This window comes from Neodiprion fabricii, chromosome 5 (genome assembly GCF_021155785.1).
Source record: "Neodiprion fabricii isolate iyNeoFabr1 chromosome 5, iyNeoFabr1.1, whole genome shotgun sequence".
NCBI lineage: Eukaryota > Metazoa > Arthropoda > Insecta > Hymenoptera > Diprionidae > Neodiprion > Neodiprion fabricii.
The window spans coordinates 6,180,853-6,200,493 of NC_060243.1; the positions used below are offsets into that span (position 1 = coordinate 6,180,853).

Here is a 19,641-nt window from a genome sequence, read left to right on the forward strand (position 1 = left end):
CGCGATGAATCGATCGACTCTTACGAATGCTTTTCATCGTGCCTCAAGATCCCACTAAATTCCGCTTGAGGTAAAACTTTTTCTCTTTTCGTGCTTCGTACTCTTGACTCTGTAGTCGTTTCACTCTTTGGCTCTCACTCTCCTCTCCCCGAGAGAGACTTTCGGTGTTAAAAAGTCTACAGACCGTTTGTCATTCCGTTCAGATTATTTATCCGGAAAAAAAAACGACTATGAATCTAAACTATTCACCGATAAACGAACAGCTGGTTAAAAAATGGTTGTATATATTGTATATTGTATAACGCTCCCAAAAAATTTTCAGAACTTCGATTTTTCGGTTAGAACATTTCTAGACGGCTTTCATTAGGGAGCGATTTTTCTTTGCTTTTTTCGCAAATTCAAATTTTTTCATAAACTTCACGGTGAAACCTGTCTAGAAATATTCCAAGTGAAAAATTGAAGCATTGAGAATATTTTTGGGAATCTTCAGAAGGTTTCAAAGATGTTTCAGTTGATCAAATAAAGTCAAAAGCGTTTAAAAAAAAATTGAGAAAAAAATCGGCCCATCTTGAGAAATGTTTGAAAAAGTAAATAAAATTTTCGAGAATTTTTACCAGTTGAATAAAAAATGGTAAAAAATTCTGAAATTTTTTTTAACAATATTAAAAATTGTGAGGGTCAGACGTTGGTTGGGTTCGCATGGAATTTCCCATATAGGTACGTATAGTCGCGATGACGTGATTAGTGAAAACTATTCGGAGCTGCGTGTCATATTTTCCGTTGTGAAAAACTCGTTGATAATTTCCGGAAAGCTACCGAGTTCCGGGAACTTTGAAGTTTTCTCGTTACTTTTGTTTCGTCGTTTCATCTTTTTTTTTTTTGCGAAAAGCACTGCCTGCTTTTATCTATTATACACACCAGGTTTGCTCTCGTTCGCTAGCGGTTCGCTTAATTGCCGTAGAACACGTCCGCACGCTTCGCCGACTTCCTTCATTCATAATATCTGACTGTTTGCGTTTGTCCCGCACCGGGTAGAGAAATAATAATGACCCTACCCGGCAATTAAATCCCCGTCAAACCTCAACCTTTCGCACTGTGAACTATTGTTATAATGCACACCTTTATACTCGTACATTTAAAATCGTGCTACCTGCACAATTTACACACGGACGGCGATGTTTCTCTCACTGTTTCTCGAACAATTATTTCACCTTTGTCCGTTTCCGTAGCCTCGAACAAACACCGAGGAAACAAAACTTCTTTTCCACTTCACACTACAAATTGAAATTTCGTTTTGACAAAATGAATTCGGACGTTGTCGAATTGTTGGAGGGTTGGAAAATTCGAGAAAAAAAATTTCAACATTCTCATGGAAACTTCAAACTCGATTATTTTTCCTCGCAATCGGTTTTTGTTTTTTACTCCCATTAACGACGCAATGCTATATCAATTTACTCACTGAGTGCTTGTTTGATATAACAGGTAAAAGATGAACGAATATTTTCACCTGAAGTTGAAAAATATTTTGGATTAAACTATTAATTATGAAAAAACTTTACCGCTATTAAGATCACATACTGAAGTTTACGCAATAATGAATGAATCGATTAATTTTTACCGATTCAATCGAGTCGTGTTCGATTATTTTTTTGGACTCGATTGTTCGATGCATCGATTACTTTTATCTTAGCGGTTTTGTCTTAAGTCTCGAGGCAGATTCGTTGACTAATTAATGCTCCTTGTTTTCAAACTCTTTCCAAGTTCCGAGTTGTAATTAAGTGTTTTCGGGTTGTAACAGCGGGCTTACGGGCAAGCAAAGGCGAGGCGCGTTTAATTTCTTATTCAAAAAGTTTCGCCCACCGGTCTAGATACTTAGAATCGGAATATATTAACAACAAATCGCACGCCGAAGGTGTGACTGCAGGAAATTTTGCCGAGTGGCGGTGTCGTTATTTAAGTAAGCTCGATATCCCCAGTTTCGCACTAATTAATTAATCCCCCGGTTTCGAGTCGAGCAACATTGTTTGTATATTATACTCCGATTCCAGAGCGTATCAACTGATGCGAAAGAAAAAAGCTGACTTGTTTTTACCAACTCGTTATACTCGCTTGCTAATTAATCAGCGGACACCGTTAAATATAACGCAAAAATATCACGGTATTAAATACCGTCGCATTTCACCTTACCTCGAAACCTACGTAAAAGTATATATTTAAATGTTTCTGCCGGGCGTGGGTGACGAATTGTGCGACGCAACGAATGATTAAAATTTTATAACCAGATCTGTACAACCGAATTTTCAACGTTTTTTACCAGTTTCATTTGCCATTTGATACCTATTAATTCGTTACTCACTCTAATCACCTGATATTTCAGCATAAAATAACAACGCAACGGCAATAATTGTATTCCGTTAAAATATCTTTCAATTCCGGTATAATTATGCAGTGTATAACATTTGAGCAGCGGGGAAATTACGAACATTCAATTACTCAGACATATTCGATTACATATATATATATATATTTTGGCCACAGAGCGAATCGAAAATCTGCCACATTGACGCAAAATCATCGCGTTTGCGATGATCGGCGATTTTCGATGTTTCGTTTTAAGCAAAGCAAATTTTCACCCCGCGAAACTCGAGGGATCGCCTTCGTTAACTTCGTATTCTAATGTATATCAAATCTTAATTACGGTATCGCGTTACGCTGCCGCAAGTTTCTAATTCTAAGAAGAAACTTTCGCAGAGCCAGTCCTCCGGAATTTCCAGCTCAGTATTACCCGACTGCCTCGGGTGATAATCCCTCCGAAAACTCGATTATCAGCTCTTGCGAATAGTGGTTGAACAATATTAATCGCGGTACAACACGGACGGCTTTAATTGCAGCGTTAGAGAAAAGATATTATTTGGTTAGTGGAGCGATCGGTTGTTACCCATAAATTCAAATTAAATATTCTGACCGTATCTGATAATACGGAGCGAAATATATGGGGCATTCCATGTCGACTCGACCAATGATTTTCCCTCACCATTTTTCATATGCTTCGGGAAAAAGCACTCCTTTGGTCTTTGCGATTACTCAAACTTATCCGAAAATCGGTATTTTTGAGTTTTGAGAAAAAAAATTCTCAAACAATATTATTCTTCATCCCAATCGTTGTATCAGCCGTCGTACGATGGGGTGAATTTTTCTTCTATGGTTTTCCAGTACTTTAACCATCTTGAACAAGTTAAACATCATGTTTCAACGATTCAAATATTCTTAAAATATTACCGAAAATTCTACGTCTTTGCGGAAAAGGATGCAGAATTGAATACGGCAGATTCTAAATAATGATCTTTCCAATATTTGACTTTCACCCATAATTGTGACTTGAAAACAGCGATTACAGACAAGCTTGCGTCACAATTGCAGGATACAGAAAAAAATCGATCATTAATTCGTCCTGGCATTTTTACCAATCTCTGGACCGATTAGGTACCCACTTTATCAATCGGTCGCAACGGAAGTGAGATAAAAAGAAACCGGACGTTTCTGCTCTTCCTCGTTTTTTCCTCATAGCTCAGCTCTTTCTTGTTTTTTTTTTTTTTTTCTCGTGAAAGTAATCGGAGCTTTCGGTTTTTCTGATAGAGGATTTTTTTTTCCTCGACAGTCTGCTGCACACGATGACGGAGATTTTTCGGCGAGAAATAATCACGGCAGGCTTCGAATTCAATTATTTGTTTACCAATTCGTTTGAAATTTTGAAAATTGCCCAATCTTTGTACAGGTTCTGAGAAAAAATGAATCGACACCGAAATTACTTTCCTTTTTTGTAAAATAACAAATGGACGCTTGTCGCTGTTGTGAAAATTGTCTGGCACGAGAATAATCACGATATTGATCTAGTTTTTCTTTTTTAAATTATTGTTGTTATTTTTTTTTCAAAGTACAATCGACGAACTTAACATCCGAATATTTCAATTCCCCGTCTTCCATTTCTCTGACTATTCCTCTTACATTTTCCTTTCTCTTTCAGGAGGAAAAATCTATGGTATTTAGCGGCAGCGTTCAAGACGCCGGTTCCTGCCGAATGCTTTTGTGGAAATACCTCAAGGGCCAAGGGATTTTTTCAGCGGTTGGGAAACGGTAACGGTGAGTATTTTACGCTGGATCGAATCCGGTTCGAGAGTCAAATGAAATCTCGGCTGCTCGGGGGTGAAGAAAAAGAGCAGAAAGAGAAATGGGAATGCACGGGGTGAAAGCGGGGAAGAGAAGAGAAAGCAAAGGCGAGAGTTAGCGAGGAATGAGAAGCGTTGAAATTATCAGTTCCTTCGATTTTTGCTCGTAAGAAGCAAAATTTACTTGTCATCAATTTTTAGTTACAGGATTCTCGCCAACGCGTGTTCCAGATTTATTTTTATTATTATTTTTATGCTTTATACGATATATTCCTTCATTCGGAATTTTATCTTTTCGAAACTTTGCACTTTCAGAATTATGAGCGTCAGGCTTCGGACCATTCGGAATTTTAATGTTTTGTCAAAGTTTGATTTTTTTTAATCAAATTTCGCCACAGAAAAATTCGGAATTAAGCGCTTTCGGAACTTTTCAAATTCGGAACTTCAATCCCGCCTCACGAAGAGGCGTACGTGAAACGTTGAAAAGGGTGAGAATCAGCTGATTCTGATCCGCGGGTCGAATGCGCTTTGAAAAGAAACGCTAAATGGGTAATTTTTGCAGCTCGTATAATAGCGTACGTGCTTTCACTGTACTGATTTTATCGCACTTTAGCGAGGGAGCCTGCTCGTCTTGTTTGTTTACTTGTTTGTTTGTGGGCTTGTTTGAATTTTGGCAAAACGCGTGTACGCGTTATATATATATATATATATATAATATAACATTAAACATAATGCATAGACCGGTATTAAGTTGTGGAGAAAATATTTTCGAAAATCACTGCTGGCATGACATATTTTCTGTACACATATACATTTATTACAAATTTCGCGAGGCTGGACGGGTTTTCACATATATATATAGGAGGGAAATTTTTTTTATTCCATCATATAAACGAAGAATATCGTATTTGGGTATTCAGCAATCCTACATGAATCGAAGTTACGAAAATCCGATATTTCTTATTTTTTCTCAAACGAGAAAACGGCTTATAAGTCTTGCACTTTCCGGTTGTATCCACAGGCAATATGATTTGCCAACCAGTTTTAGAAAAATTTGTGATTTATACCGACGATTATATTCGTACGAGGAGTGAAGCGTAACTTCTCATAATCGATGTAAAAGTAAAAACAGAAAGTCAATTCAGAATGAATAGCGTTAGATCAAAAATCGTATAAATCATTAGAAGCCTCCGTTGTTGTATTTAAACATCCTCAGATGGTGGTGTAAACAATTTCTCCGTCGCATTGTTCGCAACGTTTAGTCAATTCTTCACGACTTATTCATCAGGGAATCGGTTATGTCGTATAGTCTCAATTACACGACGTAAAGGTGGTAAAATACGGTTTTGTATATTGCGCCTGCTGTATTAACGACGATTTTGCAGGTTAAATTGCGTATACATAGAGATTAGCTGCACGTGACGTCCCTTCTGCAACGGTTTATTAAACTCGGTAGGGAAATGTCCATACCTGTATACGTGTAGCGAATGTGAGTTTCTTGCCAGGTTTAACCCTGTTGTTAAAGTTTATCAAACTATTCGAAGGCTTATACTTCCGGGCGATATATTTCACGAGGCGTGTAAGGCGAGCAGTCTGTAAGCTGCGGGGTGGTGATTCAATCTTTCTTAGCACGCTTTCGCACAACGTTGCATGTTTGGGGCGGGGTTGACATTTCGAGTTTGAAAAGTTTCGAATGCGAGAAATTCCAAATTTTTTCCCGGTGAGACTTGAAATAAAGAAATCAAAGTTTCGAACGGTCCGAAACCCGAGGTTCAAACTTCCGAAAGGGCGAAAATGAAAAAATTTTTAATCCGAAACACCGAAATTACGAATGATCGAAGATTTTCAGTTCTGTGAATTTCTTGCTTGCTGAAATTTCACCACATTGATCTTTCTAATTTTTTACACCCAATCGCTGAGTAAACTACGCTGCGCGAGTATGTTTTAATTTTCGGAACTTTGCTCAATCGTAACTTGAATTTTCGAAATCTTGGATTTCGGAACCTTGAGCCATCGGGTTTCTCACCATTCGAAACTTTGTTGCTTCTTCAAAGTTTGATTCCTTGACTTTAAGTTTCCCCACAAAATAATTCAGGATTACGCGTTTTCGGAACTTCAACCCTGCCCCAAATATTTTTTTTTTTTCGTCATTATTTTAGCGATTTTCCAAGTAAGGAAAAAAAGTATTTTGTTGCAATTTTAATACTTTGGATCGCAGTACACCTTAAACTATAACATTTTTCTTCCTCTTTCAATTCTCTGAACGCACATCACTTTTTTTCCAATTTTTTTTGTTGCAAATTCTACTTTTAGAAACAATGATTTTTTTTTTCATCATAAGAAAGTGAGATTGGGCCTGTGATATTTCTTATCTTCCATTTGTATTTTTTCAAAAAATTCGTAATTCGAAAAATTTGAACCGGTGGAAAACGAAAAACGAAAGAAAAATGTTTCTATTTATCAAGTAAAAAAATGGAATTTAAAAAACCTTTGCATACGGTTAGAAAAAAAAAAAAAATAAAAAGAGAGATAAAAATCATGCGCGTTCAGAGAGTTGAAAGAGTAACAAAAAAGTTCGTTGAAATATTTATCCTAGAGTTATAGTTCAAAATTTACCGCGATTCAAACTATTAAAATTACAATAAAATGACTTAAATTTGATCGAGGTGTTTTTTTTTTTTTTTTATTTGAAAAAAATGCTCATCTAGAAAATCCGCCATTATTTCCCCTATCTAATTGTTGAAAAATATTCATCCTTCACATAATTTCCACTGAATGTGTAAAAATATTTTCTCGCCATATACCGAAGTATAATAAAGAGGCCGAAATGCGGATCACGAAGTTTAGACAAAAGTTTAAGGCATTCGAAGGGAACTTTATTTGTAACCAGATGAGAAATGATGAAAGTTTGGAATCGGCATCCTTCGCTTATGCAATACATGTATTGAATAATGTTGGAGCATCCTCGCAGGACTCGCTTGCAGGATGCTGTGGCTCTCGGTTAACACGGTTAAATGTTTCCTCCTTTCCGTAACTCGGAACTTCCTCCTCCTCCTCCTCCTCTTCCTCCGTTTTCCGAACCTACAATCTCTCGGACAATCCCTCGCGTCGCGAGGCGACGATGCTGTACGTATAATACATGCCTGAAACCGACGCGGCGGCGTCGAGATCTCGTTGGAAATCTGAAAATCGTGACCCGAATAAACCCCGAGACGCGAGTCCGATCCTGCAGGGAACGTATTTCGCGTATATTCGATTCTTTGCCAATCTGTTCGCGCCTTTTTACCGGCTACGAGGCTCTCCGATTAGCGTCTAGAAATCGTTTTGATTTACCGCGAAAACTGAATGAAAGAAGAACGTACAAAAATTGTCATTTAAGAGCAAAAGATTATTCGTTCTAAAAAAGAAAAATTCTACCTTTCTTAATGTGTATTTTCATAAATTAGTTTTAAATTTGAAAGTAATTAATGCAGTATTATTGTTTGTTTAAATTTACGTTTAAAAAAGAATTATTGCAAAACTGTTTCAATTCACGTGCTATTGAATTGCGATTTTTTCAACCTGTTCCATATGTCTCAAATTTCTTTCAAATTATTTTTCTCTCAACTATGAGTATAATACAAAAGTGAATTAAAAAATAAAAAAAAAACTGCGGTATTCAACCAGATCGCGGTAATTCGGTGCTTGTAATCGATAAACAATCACGGTATCCGCGGTGTTCAACATGCCGATACCGACGGCGAACAGTATAAGCTAATTAATGCGGACTGCACGTGGATATCTTTGGGTTACGGGTAAACGTGATTTTCCTGTGATTGTACAGAGGTTGGCGGGTACGATACGCCGAACCATTCCTCTCTCTCTCTCTCTCTCTCTCTCTCTCTCTGAAATTATTGCGTCGAATGAGGCGACCGTTATTAAATTGAGGTCGATTTCAACAAGTAATACGTATCGCTTTGTCCGTGTTTAATTACTCTATCACGTGCGTGTGTGCACAGGCTCTTGATTAGTCCATTGTATTGTAGCGTGTCGGAACAAGCCCTTACAGAATGGGGCGTTGGAATAAATGAAAGGGTTTCATAGATGTTTACAAGGAATGAAGGATCACGATTTGTAAAGGGTTTTAATAGTGTTATACGTTATTTAAGGTACCATTTTATACGAAAACATGAAATCAAACACCAAGAGAAATTGAGTCTTTGATATAATTTTTGGAACTTGTATTTTTTTTTTTTTTTTTTCATTTATTCACCTTTTCTTAAATTCGTTATTTTCTTTTTACAATATGAAAGATACACTACTCGTCGCAGGTCTAACAAACTTAGCCTGATAGTTTAAAAAAAAACACATGATAAATAACAAGTAACACACATATATGTATTAAATAAAAAGACAAAATGACGAGTGAGCAAAATATTGTCAGTGAAATAAATTGAGTCGAGACGGTGACGATGTTTAAAAATGAATTAAAAAAAAAAAAGATTACGAGTGCAGAAGTCTTTGTGTTCTCTGTATTATATTCAGTTAAAATTTCTATCCTGCCAGGATTTACGCTTCAACTCACGGTTATGACACGTCTTATATTATCTAACGACCTGCGTACATCTCTAGTAAACCTTCTCGACCCAAACTCGTCTCTCTCTCTCTCTCTCTTATTGTTAGCCTCTTCTCTTATTTCCAATAGAGCATAGAGCATACCAGTTTGTATTTCTGTTATTAAGACTGTTTTTTCATACCCTTTTTGCAGATAGACAACGCTTGTGATACGACAGTTCTCAAACCTGTTCTGTTCTGTGTAAACATTGGTTTTGTTTTTATATATATATATGTTAAGGAGATACAGAGATAGACGTGTACAAGGGGAAGGTTAAGAATTTGAGCCAGTAATAATATACAGAAAACAAGAACTATCATAAATACGAGAATTACATCCGACATTGAATGAAATAAATAAAATATAAACAACGATAGGAATCTTTTAATCATTCATTCGATTGAATTTCACTTCTCTACCTCTCTGACCATATAAATGTATGGACATTAGATCGTTTATTCTATTACATTCAAAATTACACATTCGTACATTCATTCTGTTATATTTTAATTAGGTCGTCAATTTTTAATCATTCTCGACTGTTTTTCGTTATTAAATTAACGGTTTTATCACCTATCCATGTAGTCTGACCCAATAGGTTCCGTTATCGATGTAAAATCCGTAAATAGTTTTCTTTTTGATGTGCGTCTCGTCTGACCGTTCCTCACGTGAGATGTTCGTTTTTTGTAGATTAACGTGGAAGTTGGTTTCAAATTGTAGAAATGACGTACCAAATTTTTGTGTGACGCAACTGGTCAACATCAGCTATCATTACGGATTAAGTGTTACCACGCACTTTCAAAATTACGTATTATCGTCACATCCGTAGAACGTATTTATTTCTGAGCAGTTTAGGGTGTGACTAGGTCTCTCTATCTGTCTCCTTCGAGCCTCCCCTTCGTCACAAATTGCTCATTATTTAACAATGCCCGTTTGTTTATTATAATATTAACACTCCACAGGGAATAATTACTTTTTATTTTTTGCACCATAAAAGGAAAACAAACATACGAATTAACTTAAATCATGTAAATATGATATTCTTTAGAAACTGTAAATAAGAAAAGAGTCAACAAAATTCAATGGAGATCGTCGCCTTTCGTAGTTGTCTCGTTTCGTCGTTTAAATATCTAATATTTCGCTTTCCGTTTTCACCATATTAGCTTTTTTCTATTTTCGTAGTTTTGTTTTTTTACTTGTTTGAAAATATAACATATTGTAAATTAAAATGAACGTTCACGGTTTTATTATAAATCAGCTATCGATCGAAATTTTTGTTTTAAACGTCCACTGCGCAGGTAGAATTTTACGAGACGTGTTAGTCGTTTCGTCGTCGCCGTGATAATGAGAGCGAGAAATTGCTAAGACGGAAATTGTCAACGTAACCACAGAGGTCAAGGCTTCATCTATATGTTTATATACTAATTTAGTCAAATTATATTCTGAATTAGGCGGGCTTATTCAAACCGTTACACCTTCGATCACGTGCGTATGTAGCGATATTTCCAAAATAGATTAGATTCGTAAATGCAACGAATGAGAATCATTGGACCAGAAAGAAATAGCATTTAGGTTTCACAAATCGCAGGCAGATAAGTAATAAATATCAAATCACGTATTATCTTTTAACTTACAAAAGCCCTGGATTCTATAATATTAAACATCCCATAAGTCTGTAATTTTATCTGTGTTTCTTTGATTAAACGAACGGAGATTACGTCAAAATTTCAATCAGGCCCGAAGACGTAATTCCAAATCCCCCGAGATTCTTCTCCGCTCTCCGATTGAAATGTCTATTCTTTTTCGTGATCGGCGTCAAACCATAAAAGAAAAACAAAATCAGTATTTTTGACGTCGTGATCGCGAAACACCGGCCAACTTACCGTAACAGGTTAAACTGAATATTTCTGTGTCACGAAGTCACAGAATAATTACAGAGAAATTTTGTAGCTTTTGTTTAAGCGGAGCTTGCAATGCAGAAGTTTCTTGAAGCTACTTATATCATATATATGTGTATATAGAGATTTATCTTAAAGCCGCTACGACATTATTTTAAGCGCTTGATAAATGTCACGAAATGCATATAAATTATATATAGGCTTATAAAAACTTTTGAATTCAGGTCTCCGCGCTTGTTTTCCTTGTGTATTATTTTTCCCCAAATGTGGCTGGTTTTTAATATCTTCTTTTTTTTTCTAATAAATTATCATATCTCCTGGAATTCACACGCCATCAAAATTCCCTTCAACACTCAGGGATGATTATCTCGCCCGATAATTATCGTAATTAGCTCACGATTGGGAGCCAATCAACGGTATGTGGAATTAATTTGAACGCGGTTCTAATCTCGGCGTGTTATCGGTTCGACGAGGTACGGCCAACCCCGTTGATATCCGTACCAATACCGGTATTCCATTTCATCTCCGATTGCCAAACGCTGCAGCGTTTGCCGGCAGTGTTGGTTTGTCGGTACATGTGTATACGGGGCATTCCACGCGAATTCAGTAACCGGTTGACCGTGACATTTTATAATTTCACCAAGGCTTTTTCCTACGACCCCTGAAAATCTTCCGAAAATTTTTTCGAATTTTTTTAATCAAACCAACGGCGTCATAAAACATTAAGGTCCGATTCGTTGAACAAGTTTGCAAAATGGCAGATGAATCGGTTTGGTCTGGGTTTTTATCTCCAACTTTGACGAATATTTGCAACGAAAACTTCGTCGGAAGCTTAAAAGAAATGACTGACTACAACCAAAGTGGTAAGAACGAGAAAATAAAAATTTCTCCGTCAGTTTCGATCTCTTGCCAAGATTGCGGTGCTTTTATGTCTACCGATTTGATACTTCTCGATACATTAAAAAACTGGAATGAAAAAGATTACAGCCCAACAAAAGTTACGGAAGGAGAAAAAGAAGAAAAAAAAAAAATTCGAATAAAGCCACTCGGCTGCCTTTGCTTCGATGCACAATATTTTAATCGCGTTGAGCGCTTTTTATATCTCGCTCTGTTTTCGCGGTTCGTCAATCTTAAGATTTTTCGTAAGAATTGAGCATGACTGAATTTTTTTTTTCTATTTTCGTTCTTAAGGAGTTTGTTTCGTGATCGTACAATCAAATTCTGGAGTGTTCCTTCTTTGATGGAGAAATCACATCTTAAATTAAGAAACAAGCAATTATTCCATCATCTTTAACAACCTGGATCATCGATATCGTTAAACACGTTTCGCCGAAACTAGCGTAGAATATTTATTTTCACGAAACTATCGTAGAGAAGAATATTAAGTCAAGTTATATTATGTCAAGTTACATAGAAGCTGAAACAAACGTTCAAGAGGGGAAGTTTGAATTATCAATTTTTACCGCGATCCGATCAACTTTCGTCACGCTTGTCTATATTTTTTCGTTCATAATTCCTCGTTACTTTATAATGTGATACCATTTTGAAGTGAAACCAACGACACGCAGACTGGTAAAATTTCGTCTCATTTTCGGTCATATTTCGTGGAATTATAATTTAATGGGTTTTCACTTGAATGTTGGTCGCTAGACGTGGCCTGATTATTTTATAGACGAAAGTAGAGCGGGGCTGCGATTCCGAGGGTGAAAGCGTTGCGAAATGGAGAAGCTCACGCTGTGCAGCGATATTGGGTAATTTTATTTCGCGGATATTATGCGAACGACAGACCTACAGACTCTTGGAAACTCGTGTTATTACGAATTGCAAGTTCATAATTGATTACCGAGAAGCCTTACTTTGCAGTATTGGAATTGCCGAAAACGAGACGACCTTCGGAACGCTGCTTTTGAAGCCAAATTCGGAAGTCTAGACGCGATACAAATATTCTCGAACAATATTGAATATGTTGAAACGTATTTTTTTCTAATTTGTTTTAATATCATTTTCTTAAATATCGCGTTACCGGGAGTGATGCGTAAGAATAAACGAATATCCCGACGAAGAGAATAAGTAATAAGAATTTAACGTTTCGTCAAACGGATCAATTTTATTTTGATTTTAGTTTCGTAATGATAGATATAAATATCATAGATCGAATTCTGTTGTTGTAAATATTCTGTTATTCTGTACATAGGTATATAAGTATGAGAAATCTATAGTGCGTGACTCTCGTTAATATAATATGCAGTATTAAAGAAAAAAAGGAAGATGCACTTTCAACTTTGATAAATTTTTCTTTAAGACAATTGATCGGTAAAGGCGTGATTTTTGATTTGAAAAAAAAAAAAAATAACGACGCGTAAACGATTTGAAAGTAAAAATTGGAATAATTCAGGAGAGTGTTTTAGTGAAAGTGACATCGTACGAAAAATCGTCGATTAAAACAGATTTTTCAGGGTTTCCGACTTTTCGATTTGACGTTAAAAATCCCACAGTATATATAGGTATAAGAATTACCTGTGATCGTGCGTGAAAAAAAATTACATGCAAAAAGTGACACGTGGATGAAAATCCTGCCGTTATACCCTAAGTACAAGCGATATGTATATGTATACTTATAACGGAAATTACGGTATTACACTCACAGCTAAACTCTAGTTAAACGAGTTTTTAATACGTTTAAATTAAGGCAATAAGTCCTTTTTCGCGCGAAGATAATATTTCCGAGGACATTTATGCGTGGGTATATATCATAGGTGAATCCTGCTGCACGCCGGATTCGGTGAGAAAAACTGCGCCTTAATCGTCGGGATTTTTTCGAGGACTTGGCGTAGCTCCAACGCTTCGTTTTTTTAGCTGCATTTCCGAACGTGTGGCTCGGGATAGTTAATTGCACTACTAAACAGCACTTTTATCAAAGATGCCCGACTATCGAATGTTAGGGGGAAAACTGGTGGCAGTTAAATTTCGTTGGGACAGACATTTGAGTCGTCTGAAAATTACCGATTATTACAAAAAGAAAGTACGACTAACGACGATGATTAAGAAGCTTTGTTGCACAAAGATTTGGAAAGTCTGGAAAATCAGATTCGAGGATCTGTGAATTTAAAAAATATTGCATAGTTTACAAGTATTTCTACTTTTAACGAAAAGTTACATTTTTCCATGTCAAACGAATGTGGAATAAAAATTAAACGAGCGACTTTTTAAACTTGAGTTATAGAGAGCTCGTCTTTTGGGATGATCTAGGTTGACATTTGGGAGGATAAGAGGGAAATAAAACGTTTTTTTTTTTTTTTGTTAAACCAGTCCAACATATATCCATACTCGTAATTGTTTGAAGTGAATATAGAATCGCGACAATGGACCTTCCGGAATTCTACCTATGTGTGAAATTGCAGAGCGTTGCACGTCATTCGAACTCGACTGCATCGAGCGAACTCTAATCCCCCCGGCGCTTTTAATTAAATTTAACGCCTCTCTCTTTTTTTTTCCAGGATTTTCCAAAGGTCAGTCGTTTCCAATCAACCCTCGATTTTCCCCTTACGTAATCGATGTCTGATCTTTCCGAGAGCTCGCTAATCGATATCGGCCAATGATACCATTCCTCGTCGTTCTCCGACGGTATTATCCACTTACAGGTTTTTGCCGAAATCGCGCACGTTATTCGATCCTCTTCTGAAAAAGATATTGTTTCGTAGTTCCTAACATAGTTTTCCAATTTCCATTTGACTATCCTGAAGTTGCATTAGCGAACTCGCAAACTTCTTTTTCAAATACCGACGTCAATTATCTTCGTACAATTCGTACTTGCGTATACGGTTCGTATCGCTTATTCGAAAAAAGTGTCGTAATCAAGGTACGATATTTTTCTACCTCCGACTAGAGAAATGTTTCTCTGAACGTACACGATGCTGGTTCTTGTAAGCAGATGGCCGGAAAATTGGCAATTATAGGTTTAACCTGTCTCAAAGTGACCCTCGACGAAATTCGGGAGAAGATTCTTTAAGCGGGTTGTTTTGCAACGTTCGCTAACCCGAATCTGCCGTCCAGAATTCGCTCAACGTCGAATTCCCTGTACGGGAATCGTATGGCACCACCGATATTGAGATTCCAACAGACCCCTGTTCATCGGTTCAGAATTTACCGTAATTCCGATAACTGCTGTAGTCGTGTTAACGAAGCGTCGGGGAAGGAGAAACTTGCAGAGCGGAGATCAAAGCAGCAGCGGTGTTCTGTAAATTTGAGGAAATATAACGAGACGTCGGAGTCGGGATCAGAATCTGCAGGGAAACTTATCGAGGTGAAGCAAGGTAACAATTAGAACTCAACAAGTCAGCTCTACCTACAACGACACGCTCTTCGTGTCTTCCTTTGTGCACATTTCGCACGGAATATGCTGTCGAGCTTTCGACGTTGCATCGCAGGACCGAATGAACGATCGTTTTTACCGCGAATATACGTGTATCTAACGTCTAATAGCGCAAGGTCGTAACCATCGAAAATGTGATTTTATTGGCAAAAAGGCGAATAGTTAGTTTATTTTTTTACCATCCACTCTGAAAAGTATCGAACCGTATAATTTAATGGAGATCAAGCGTTCGAAAATATAAACGTAAAAGGTCGTATGTTAGGCAGACAGAAACTTTTTCCATTAATGAGCGAACATTAAAAAAAAACGTCGGAACGGAAGGTCGTAAGCACCATTCTTTTTTCTGTTCTTTTCCGACCATATTTTCATCTTTAAATCCTGGATACGATCACAAAAAAATACAAGTCCTTTTGTCTTTTTCACAGCAAGAGTTCGTAAGACGGCGCTTACGACCTTACGCCATTGGACACCCGATATATTATCGCATATTTTTTCACTCCGGTTTCCCAAGGGTCAAGAGTCTTTTTCAAGTTCACTGAGCTTTAAGTACGAGAGTGGTTGAAAATTTTTCGTTTTTTTTTTTTCTTCTTCTCCCTTTTCTCCTTATTCCTTGTCTTTTTTCGTCGAAATGAAATGATTTTCAAATATTCCTTTCTTGTTCTCATTACTTGGACTGAAAAAATTTTCGTATTAAGGTAGAACGATCAGGCGTTAACGACGGTGCAGAGAGAAGCTTTTGAGAGAAAAATTCCAGTCAGGTTCCCAGCGCCTCGCGAGGCGGGCAAAGAGCTTTGCTCAAGTTTCGTTGCTTCACATCATCGTTTTCTACATGTTTACTCTTTTTGTATTCCGTAAAGCGTGTATATATATATATATATACACATATACGCATATACCTGCCTGCCTGCTTTTTGTACACGTCGCCGCACGTCGTATGAAAAATAGCACGGCGTCGTTCCATTGTGTGTGAAACCCATCATAAAAAGCTTTGTATTCCAACCTATAGGTATAGAACGTACGCCCGTGAACGAAGCTTGCGCGCCACCTTTCATCGTTAGAACAATGCGACGTACCAAAATCCGCTGCACCGAGGCTTCGAAAACAAAAATTTTACCAAAGAGTCGGCTCCGTGTCTTTCCTATCGCGTCGACTAAATCATTAACTTCCTCCTCCGTTTTCACAGTATGTACGAGGATATTCGGCCTACACACAAGCCTCGTATTTTTCCTCAACACGGGTAGCAAAAACTTTCCCCTTGGGTTATTAGGCTCGCTGAATTATGACAAAGGATCCTCAGAGGCGAAGCAAAACATTGTGATATATATGAGGCATTCCATACAAAACCGACCTACGTATCACCCTCGCCATCGGTGAACTTTTTTTTATTTTCAAATATGGTGTAGAGTGAGCAAAAAAAATTTCTTTCACCGGGTTCCACGATTTTTTCAACCACCGGTGTGATTTTTACCGCTCCCAAAAACACGGAAACTTAATTATCGAGGGAATAGCCTCGATCGGTTGGCTTGAAATTTTTTTCATGAATTATTTGTTGAAAAACGAAGATTTTGAGACCACGATGGAAGAGGGCAAACTTTTGGCTTAGAAGCTACGGGCGAAACAAGTTATTAAAGTGTGAAAGAAACTCAGTTGAAGATTTTTTATTTATTTATTTTTTTTTGTACACTCTACGCTGTATTTAAAAATCAATAAAATCGACGATGACGAGGGTCAGATGTAGGTCGGTTTGGGGTGGAATGCCCTGTAGACGAGACGGCAGTCACAGAGATATTTCAAGACGTAACAATATTGCGCCTCGTTTCGCAATAATTTCTTGTTAAAACAAATACGAATTTTTGTGCAATTATTATTCTCGCTAATTCCAGCAATAACAAAAGATATTTCTTAGTCGTCGTTACTTTTCAACTTAATCATTGCTAATTGCGCTTTTTTTATCACCGAGCTTAATTTCAGTACGATGTTATAGTGCGATCCTGGAGACACGAAGCGAACATTATACTTTTATGTACAACGAGTGCTAAATCTTGGGTTTTATTATCACATCCGACGCGGATTGCAGCTTTTTCTTCTACGGTACAAGTCTCGTCACTCGGGTCTAACCTTCGTTTCGCGTCGGGTATCAAGTATTTCATACGACATGTGCGAAGTCAGCCCGCTTGGGTATCAAACGAATAATAAATAAATGAACAAACGAATGGAGGACGAATGAATGAATGAATGAATGAGTGAGTTATTGAATTCTTGAATGAGTTATTGAATGAATGAATGAATTAACGAATGAAGGACGAATAAACGAACGAATGAATCAACGAATGAATGAACAAATGCATAAATGAATGTATTAATGAGGGAAGGACGATTGAATGAATGAATGAACGAATTCTTGAATGAGTTATTGAATGAATGAATGAATTAATGAATGAATGAATAAATCAATAAATCAATGATTGTATGATTGAATGAAGAGTGAATGCAAAAACGAAAAAATGTTGTCTTGCACGTAGCAAATCAGGGAGTGCGGTCTAATCTTCGGCCGCGTAAATGAGCAGGACCTCGAATTCCCGGCTGAAAATTCTCGTCTTTGGCCGTTATTGCGAGGCCATGAGGCTGTAATTGACCGCCTCTCAATGGGCCGAGCATATCTTCCGGGACGTTGAACAGCGGCCCGTAACTCTAACCGGCCGGTTTAGTTATACCCAGGCTGCAGGGGGTATATACCGAGGTATTTCTTTGCACGCGCTAAATTCCCCCCGCAATGTACCACCCAGCAGAGCTATTGCCTTTTCCCCCCGAAGACCGTTTAACCTCACGGCTTCGAGTCGCTATTTACCGACGAAGAAGTCCGCTCGAACGAACTCGGATGAATCGCCGCACGCCGCACGCGACTTTGTTTCAACAATTGTAGGAGCAAATCTGAGAGTATTGTGTAAAAGTTTTTCTTTTTTTTTTTTTTTTATCTATGGATCAATCAATTTCACGGAGAGCGGTGAGTGATTGCTCAGTAAATCCATCCTCTCAAGTTCCTAGCAAAGATCCACGTATTACGGTATTGTCAAAATTTTGCAATTTTTGATTACGCAACGTTCGGTTTAATTGGTCACGTTCAAAGCAACCGCACGAATTATTGTAATTATTCCACGATCTAGTTTCACGTTCATTTCGCCTCTTACTCGTCGAATGTTGAATTTTCAAGAAGAGAAGCGAGTCTTCGAGTTGTCTTTTCAATTCAGCCAATACGGAGGAGAGTTTCTGTTTAGGGTTAAGCTGAGGAGACAGCGAGACGGGATATCCGAGGATAGTCGAGAAATTTGTCAATATTAATTGAAATTTGAAAATAACGTGACGCTAATTAAAGCTCCTCGAGACTTTTGCGGCTCGGGGTTTTTCCCTAATTCTCCGGGCGCCCTTCCGTGTATATATCCAGAGGCGATAGGCTCTGTCAACGATAATTACGGAGATGAAATTTTCCGGTCAAATTTCACCCGGGTTTAAAATTTATTAAACCCAATTTTCACCCTCTACGAAAGCTCTCCAGGTCTTCCCGGCTTAGGTAATTGCTCTTAGTCGATAACGAGCCGTCCGAACAAAACTTTCTACAAAATTGTGACTTTCCCAGCGGAAGGCGTGCGAGATACGATTATATCAAAATTCGGGAAGAGCCGGTTTCACCTCGCCGGATTCCGCCCTGAGTTAAGGGCGCCGACACTTCCGGCCAAATAAACCGCCACGGTTATTCGACAAGTTTTCACGGCCCTTTCCGCCTATCGATTGAAAATTTACAAACGAACGTTTATCCGCGATAAACGCTAGAGATGGACAAACGCGATAGAGCAAACGAACTCCCGGGGGGCGCGAATGCTCGGCGAGGTGAGAACGCGTTGCGGATGACCGAGAGAGTTTGGAAATCCGGAGCTTGCGAGGAAAGGATAACAAGGATATCTGAACGTGCGCCGAGAAAAAGTTCGTCCAACTTTCTCCCTTCGCGTTTTTGATTATTTTTATTAGCTAGTTTACTCTTCGATTCAGTTTTTCATTCTGCTTTGTTTTTTTTTTTTTTACAACTCCGGTCCCGTGCTTGTAAAAAAAGTTTTTATTGTCGTAATCGAAGTCTGAAATTGGCGAGTAAAGTGGTCCTGCACCGAGAAAAATTTAATTTGTCATATTAACTAGAAAAATTGAGTGAAATAGGTATCGTTAAAAAAACTGTTTGAATATTGTGGGAAATAGGAAAAACGAGGTACGCGTAAACATTTTGCGCTATCGTCGATCCTTTTTTGGTTATTGCGACGCAAAATCAGTTTTTGAGGTCTACTCTACTTTTTTAGTTAACAAAGCTTTAACGTCAATCCATCGTTGTACGAGCATTAAATTTTCGTAACTATAATATAGCAAGAGTGATCGTAATGAGAAAGAACAGTAACGGATAATAGACTTTCCGGTAACGGATATAAAACTAATTTTCATTTTCTACCCAGAACTATATTTTTCGATTGTGGTAAAAAATGAAAATGTTTAAGGATCGAGCGGTAACCGGAACTAAAAATTTTTCTCAGTGTGATACGATTCGAAATAAAAACGTCCAGGTTTTAGAAT

At 37.7% G+C, this 19,641-nt stretch overlaps 1 protein-coding gene across 1 annotated transcript in view; it reads left to right on the forward strand.

Moving 5' to 3' along the window:
• LOC124183428 (alkaline phosphatase-like) overlaps positions 1-19,641 on the forward strand; it is a 237,491-nt gene that overhangs the window by 25,609 nt on the left and 192,241 nt on the right. The window contains exon 3 of the mRNA XM_046571910.1: positions 4,025-4,140. The gene's annotated coding sequence lies outside the window, so the exon portion shown is untranslated. The remainder of the gene's footprint in view (positions 1-4,024; positions 4,141-19,641) is intronic.